Here is a 6,000-nt window from a genome sequence, read left to right as displayed (position 1 = left end):
AACTGCACTGGGAAAAAATTATGAGTACAGGCAAAGAACAATAAGAAGAAAATAAAGATGAACAAAGAAATATGATTTATGTGTACAGAATATTGAAAATTGTATTGTCTAAATAGTATTAAAATAAGCATAAAAAAATAGAAAGCAATCATTTTTGCTTGAATTAAAATTATATATTTTAAAAGCATTTATAAGTCAAATTTGTATTAAATCTTTAAGAACTATTATTAGATTTTTTTCTCTTATATTTAAATATAAAAAGAGTAAAGTAAAGGGGTAAATTAAGCAGAAAGAACCTCTTAAGTAAGGTGGACTATACCTCATTTATAAGCACTTAGGAATTATAAGCAAAAAATAAATCGGATTGTTTATAAGTTAAAATCAAATTATATGCAACATAATATTAATATTAAATTTATTCCTTTGGGAATTATTCAAATATTCCATACATTTAGTATTTGATCACTTAAATCGACGAGATATTTATGAAACTAATTTTCCCAGTGCAAGGATAAAGACAGGAAGATGGACAGGAGCAGGATGGCAGAACAGCTGGCCGAGTGGCCAATTCTTTTGGGCGGGGTGGGAAATGCGGTTGCAAGGTCACCCCGGAGATGCATCGGTTCTAGGCTAGACTCTAGACACCAGGAATCGCACCACTCCGATCCGCTTCGACCAACTCGGCTGTACTCCATTGCAGTTGCGTGATCCGGGCAATTATCCACCCAGAGCGATCGATCGATCGCCCGATTGATCTGCACAGGCAGCAGATCGTGACATTTGATGGACATTTGCCGCCGCTGCCGTTTTGGAGCGGATTCTGGTCGAATGGGGTCCACTAATCAAATAGCCTGGGAGAGCTCCTACTTGCAGCAGCCTTCAATCAACTCATTAGAATCTCAATTCCACAAACTGACAACGCTGCAAATTGCCATTGACGTTGCAATTGTGAAATCAGAAGCGTTTCAATGTTTAAATGAGACAATTTGTGGCCATTTAAATGCTTACAATGGTTTGGCTATAAAAAATACAAATGCTAAATGCTATTACTATAACTGAAAAAAATTACCAACCGCCAATCCACAGAGAATTGCGATAGGCCCCGGCGAGATTCGAACTCACGATCTCCTGTTTACTAGACAGGCGCTTTAACCAACTAAGCCACGGCGCCCTCATATCTTAACTTGATTTTTGGTACTTCTTTAGGTATCGAAACTCTAGTACAATTCCTATTTCAAGTAATTTAATTTTGCTAATGGAAAACCCCACTTGAAGGCACCTGGAAGATAATGATAAGGGAGAAATCAGTGGAAATTGATAATTAACGTTTACCTTGAAGCCAAAAAAATACAACCTTTTGATCAAGTTAATAGGGAACTTGGAGGAACTAGGGATTGTTGATAAAACTATAAATGTTGCCAGGCAATCTATTTGGACGCTTTTGTAATCTATTTATAGCTGGATTTATATTTATTTATAGTACTTATAGGTATATTTATATACATTTTTCGTGCTGGGAATTTCTGGGGTTAAAAAATATGTATAGACCAATATTATTTAATTCATTTAATACCCATATCCTAAACGTCCAGTTATGTTCATATGGCTCTGAACGATTCCGACGATAATAAATAAAATTAATTTAAAAGAACTAATATTTAATACAACAAACGCAAACTATAAAAAAGTGTTGCATACTTTACAGCTACAGATAGCTCCACAAAAAATATAATATATTTTGCTTATAATGCTTATAAAGAGAATTATTTTATTAATTTATTTTCTAATAAAACCATAGCTAACTAAGACCCCAGAATATATTTGAAATTTCTATTATAAACTATGCATTGATAATTTGATAAATATCCCCTCAAAATGTTTCAAGTAATACTTTCCAAATTAACCCAATTCAAAGGTACGTGAGTTCCCAACATCACTCAAGGTGTGAGACATAAAACTCCACTAATGGTGATCCACCATGAATCAGGCAGGATTTATGTACATTCATACATATATGAATTCACGTTAGAATTTTCTGAATTTACATTATTAAGAACTTGGTGAGGTGTATAAAAATGTCATAAAAGTCAGGCAAATCAAAAATTCGTTTGCCTGCGATGTGTAATTATTCAGCCAGTCAAGGATATTTGGGGCAAGTACAGTGGTAATTGCCTTAAAACCATTGGCTTTTTTTAATTTACAGAATAACAGCATACTATTACTTGATAACTTTATCTTAAGATACAGAATAAGAGCTTTTGTGAGTGATTTTGACGGGGTTTTCGAATGGCTTTTCGAATGGGTTCCACTGCCTGCCTGCTCGTGTTTATTTGCGCTGGGTAACAATTTGAAATTTGGCTTAGGCTGCAATTTGGCGGCGTGTTTTGCATATTATCAGCTAATTTCGCCTTCGAGATAAGCACCCTTCCGCCTTATTATAATTTATGCCCCAAGCTCCCCGTTGCCACTTCGCTTGTCCTCTTTGAGTGGCAACAATGAAATTGTTCCCCAGTTCTTTGTGCAACAAAAAAATATTTATGCAAATCGAGCTGCGCTTTCTCGCCCGTTGCTCTAGCTCTAGCTCTTGCCATATTTTATTGCATTTTCAAATATAATTGCGAGCCGAACCGAGCCGAGCCGGGCATGAATATGGACATGGACATGGGCATGAGCATGGGGCATGGTCATCGCAATGGTATTTGGTATTCCACTTTGGAGCTGCTCTGCACCGTCGATTTAATCTCGTTTAATTGCTGCGACTAAGTGCGGCTATGAGGGGTGCCGCGGTGGCAGTTACGGGGATACTGGATTATAGTCAGCTGCCGGCGAATGAAATTGCATCAATGTCAAGCATGTGGAGCGGCTGCCGAGCCACAAAAAAAAAATTAACAAAAAAACTGAGCCCGGGAACACGCCGAGTTGCACCAATTGATGGCCTGCTGCACACCTTGGCCAGGGTACCAGGTAACCCATTCCCCATTCTTGTACCTGCTCCTGCCCAAAGATTTTCCGCATTAATATTGCAATTTTATTAAAACAAGAACATCGCGAATGAGTCGCGTCTCCAGGTCGCCTTTTTTTGCAATTGCACCTGCCCATTTAGCGCACGCCGCGCTAGTGACAAGTCATTTTGAATACTTCACTCCCGAGTCCTGCGGGAAAGGGATACTTTTAAAAGGATACTCGTTTGGGTTTTTGAGGGGGACTTGCCTATACGCTTTGAAATTAGAGTTATACGTGTTTTCAAGCAAATTAACTTTAGATATGGGACGAACAGAATATACATGAATTTTATGAACATTGTTTACTAAGAAAAGAAATTGAAATTATAGCCTAGTTTTTCATTAAACTAATACTAGTTTATAATGTTTTTACTGGATATATTCTTCTAGAATAAAAAATACAACAAATAAACCTATTTTTTTACTCTTTAAATAATATATTACTTTCACTGACCGAAAGATCTTGATAATTTGAAGCTTATTTTGTGACTAATAGAGACTAAGGCTATAAATGTTTGACACTAATAATAACTTCAGGGATTACGATTTATATATATATAAGGAGGAATTGGTTTAAACCTGAAGCATATTTTTGAGCGTATTAACCATTCACCTTAAATTAAACCTGGGGAAAGGGTATTCCTAGGCCTAAAATAATTGCAATGAATTGCAAAAATGTTATTAACAACTCCACAAGAGATGACCCCTCAGCTCGGTTACGCGGCCTAGATCATGTTGCCAACAAAAAGTAAATACAGGTTGTGGTGGCTCAAAAAATTAATGACGTTATTTTCGCATTAGGAAGCAGCCATGACGCGGCCAGTCATGAGCATTTTGCGTAATTGCCGTAATTATTATGGTTTTAATTTTTGGTACGTACTACGTAGTACGTAGCGATCTTGACAACCCCTTGCAAGCCCTCGATCGATGCGATTAGCCACGTCAAGTCAAGTCAAGTCAAGATACGCGTCAGTGGCAAAGCCCCGAGGTGACTTTGGGTTCGAGTTCGGGTTGCAATTTCAAGAGCGATTATGCTAATTGACCCAGTAAGGAGTCCAGTCCCCCTTCGACAGCATATAATATCCAGCGACAGGGCACAATTTTATGCAATTAATGCCGCAAATTCGGTGTACATTTTGCAGCCGAAATGAAAAACACACCCCGCTGTGGCTACTGCTGCTGCTGCTGCTCTATTTTTTTGGTTGGCCCCAGAAAAATTTGCATGGCAACAAAATATGGACTACAATAAATATTTAAATTTTATTGGCCACACATACACCCCTCCCTGTCCAGTGCTGTGGCACATCCATCAGCGAAATGGAGAGTCGGAGAAGCCTGGAGAGAAATAAAACTTAAAAGCGTTAAATTTACGAGGTACGGGCAAAGTGCTCGGACACATTTATGGCCCAAAAAACATGGCCGGGACCGACTACGATTGGCTCAAAGTCTGGAGGGGATTCGTAGTTGGCTTAGGCAAGTGCTTCCATTTCGCATGCGCGCGCATTTAAATTCACTTCCGTTTTTGCAGTCTCTCTAGTGTGTGTGTGTGTGCCTGCCATAAATTCATAACTTTGTGGAAAATCATAAAAACAGAATTTATGGCTTAATTATATATGTACTCCCTAGAAACAAGAGAGAAGTGGGGTAGTCCCAACACAGTTGGCCTCGTCTTTGGCCATTTCTTTCTTTTTCTTCATTTCACGCCGATGATTAAGTGCAACACACACAGATACACACCCACACTAATGCCATCACACACACACACTGTGCCATCGAGGCGACTTTTCGCTTGCATTTATGCTTAAATGCGGCGCAATTGTTCCTAAAACGCTGCCAACCCGACACGCGATGATGGAAAACCTCAGCGATTTTCATTTGATTCTTGGCCAGACGTTTTCCGCTCATAACTCGCAATTACGTGCAGCATTTTTCCTTTGTTTTTCTCTTTATTGATTTCCCTGCGCTGATGGCCAAAAAAAATAAAAGAGGAAAATTGGGTTAAGCTGTTGTTTTTCCATCATTCGCAGCGAGTCCAGCACACGCGCCCCCGATAGGCAGTTCCCACGATTCCTACACGGGAGCCAAGGAGTTTGGAGTAGGATGGCGGAGGAAGCGAAGCAGGACCCGCAGACAGCTTGTCTATAAAGTTCGAGGAGCGAGAATTCCTTGCATAAAGCCAATTAAATTAAGAAATCTGATGCAGGCCGGCGACAACAGTGGCAAAACACCACTCATACGTAAAGGAGTCGAGAGTCGGAGGGCAGAAACGTGAATCACTGCGGAATCTCGACCCCAGAGCTCCGAGCTCCTCCGCCAGCTCCTGGCAATTGGTATTTTACAACAAACAGAGCTTGCCTTCAGCTTATTTAACATAAATCGAATGGCTACTGAAATACACCCAAACCAGCCAGTCAGCCAGTCCAGGCAGTGGTCTTATCTCTGACTTTGACTGGTGCTCCCGTGGCCAGGATGTGGGATGCACAAGAAGAAAACTGGGGCTATCATACGGTTGAACATTAAGTATACGTCATGTGGTACAAGGAGTTCAAAACAAAATAACTATTGAACATGAATTATTCTTTTATTTATTTCCCCATAAATATTATATTTTTATGATCTATTTTAAGAGCAACATTCCTCTTGAACAAGTAATTAAAAATTAAACAAAGAACCAGTAAGTTTTAATGGAATAATCGAATTGATACTTATCTAAATTTTTATATGACAATTTCATCGGCAAATCAAAATTTAAAAATCTCATAACTAAGCGTAAAAGACATTAATTTTAATTCGGAAAGCTTTCGTATGTTAGTATTTATTAGATTAATAAATCTGTATACTCAATTCAACATTTACAAAACATTAAAATTTGTATAAATTTTTGACAATTTTAACAATGTATGTAACCCCTTACAAAATTTTTTAAAAATTTTTTAAAAATATTTTTTGATTTTTTGATGCTGAGTCCTTCATGCGTTACGAACTTCTGACTATATAT

General features: G+C 38.2%; 1 non-coding gene across 1 annotated transcript; it reads right to left on the bottom strand.

The window, feature by feature from the left end:
- Positions 1-1,097: 1,097 nt before the first annotated feature.
- Positions 1,098-1,171, bottom strand: TRNAT-AGU (transfer RNA threonine (anticodon AGU)). Its single transcript has one exon. It is a non-coding gene; the product is annotated as a tRNA-Thr (tRNA).
- Between the last annotated feature and the right edge of the window lie 4,829 nt (positions 1,172-6,000).

Source organism: Drosophila serrata, unplaced genomic scaffold (genome assembly GCF_035046125.1).
Source record: "Drosophila serrata isolate PLE 108 unplaced genomic scaffold, ASM3504612v1 contig_110, whole genome shotgun sequence".
In the NCBI taxonomy this organism is placed as follows: Eukaryota; Metazoa; Arthropoda; class Insecta; order Diptera; family Drosophilidae; genus Drosophila; species Drosophila serrata.
This window is presented reverse-complemented; position numbering and strand designations above follow the sequence as displayed.